General features: G+C 46.8%; 1 pseudogene; it reads left to right on the forward strand.

The window, feature by feature from the left end:
- The first annotated feature begins 208 nt into the window (after window positions 1-208).
- Window positions 209-994, forward strand: LOC111544749 (annotated as a pseudogene).
- The last annotated feature ends 512 nt before the right edge of the window (window positions 995-1506 follow it).

Consider the following 1506-nt stretch of genomic DNA (forward strand, 5'->3'; position numbering starts at 1 on the left):
TTACTTATTGGATGCATTATTATTATTATTATTTCCTAGAATAAGATTTCTCTCAACATACATGAGCATCTCAATCCCTGTTCCAATCTACGGTTGCTTTTAAAGGTCATTATATTCACCACCAATGCAGGAAACCATTTAAAGGCGCCGCTGCCACCACAGACCCTTGCAGTTAACTCCGCCCGGACCCACCCTTCGAACGCAATCCCTAATGCAGGCTTTGCCCCAGATCGCCCTGGGCTTGCTTCTCGCAAGCCCACCTGATAAAACTCAGTAGTTTTCCCTGGAATAACTGTGATGAAGGGAAGGACCCTGCGGTGATCAGAGGCATAACTGTGGAACCTGACCCCGTCATCCTTCCTGAGAACGTGACCCTCAGTCTCCTGGGCAGCACCACTGTTCCCCTGAGTTCTCATCTGGATATGGACTTAGTTTTGGAGAAGGAAGTGGCTGGCCTCTGGATCAAGACCTCACGGCAGCTGTACCTTTGAACAGGTACAGCTGTTTGGGGGGCCCTGTCCAGAGCCCCTACATACCTATGGCATTCCTTGCCACTATCCCTTCAAAGAAGGATCCTACTCACTGCCCAAGAGCAAATTCACTGTGCCCGACCTGGAGCTGCCCAGCTGGCTCACCACCGGGGCATATAGCGTGGAATCCGCCACAGCAGAATGGAGGAGTGTGAGGAATGTTCCTTTTCCTCTGTCTTGTGTTTGCCAAGGCCAAATTCCCACTCTCTGCCCCTCTTTAATCCCCTTCCTACAATGAGTCCCCTACCCTTACTGAAAATCGTTTTGTGCCATTTACATTTTAGGCTGGGGCAAGCAGCCCTGGCCTAAGGGAGGATGAGTTGGACAGTTCTTGATAGCCCAGGGCATCTGCAGGCTAACCGAGTTACCTATCCCCATTAGACATTCTCTCTAAAGAGCCTCATTCATTTCCAAAGCAGTTGAGGAATGGGAACCAGTGTTTTAGGACCTGAAGAATCTTTATGACTCTCTCTCTCTCTCTCTTTCTGTCTCTTTCTCTCTCACTCTCTTCTCTGTCACTCTTTTTTTTTTTCCACTAAGTTAAAGGCAAAGTGAGAGTATTAACGACCAGCCCCCTGTTATAACCAAGGGGCAAAAGGGGCGAAAGGAGTTGCTCTTAGTCTATTCCTCCCTTAACTTCCGTAGCTAATTTTGATTTCCTTTGTAGATTTGCCCAATTAATATTAGGGCACAGCATATCCTGCAGAGGTAGAGTGTGTGGGGCAGAAATCCCTTGGGGGAGATATTAGGAGTGCTCTGTTGTTTATAAACTCAGGTACCCGCAGGGCTTAGCAAGAGACTTAAATGAGTGACAAGGACTATGAGAAATAGGTTGATTCCAGGCTTGACTTTGACTTTTCCTTTTTGATTAAAGATAATACTACAATGTAAATATTTCTTATACGATAAAGAAAGTCATAGCACATGTGCGTTGATACAAGGCTGCTGAGGCCTGGCCTCCAGTTGGAAATACAAT

Source organism: Piliocolobus tephrosceles, chromosome 2 (assembly GCF_002776525.5).
Source record: "Piliocolobus tephrosceles isolate RC106 chromosome 2, ASM277652v3, whole genome shotgun sequence".
In the NCBI taxonomy this organism is placed as follows: domain Eukaryota; kingdom Metazoa; phylum Chordata; class Mammalia; order Primates; family Cercopithecidae; genus Piliocolobus; species Piliocolobus tephrosceles.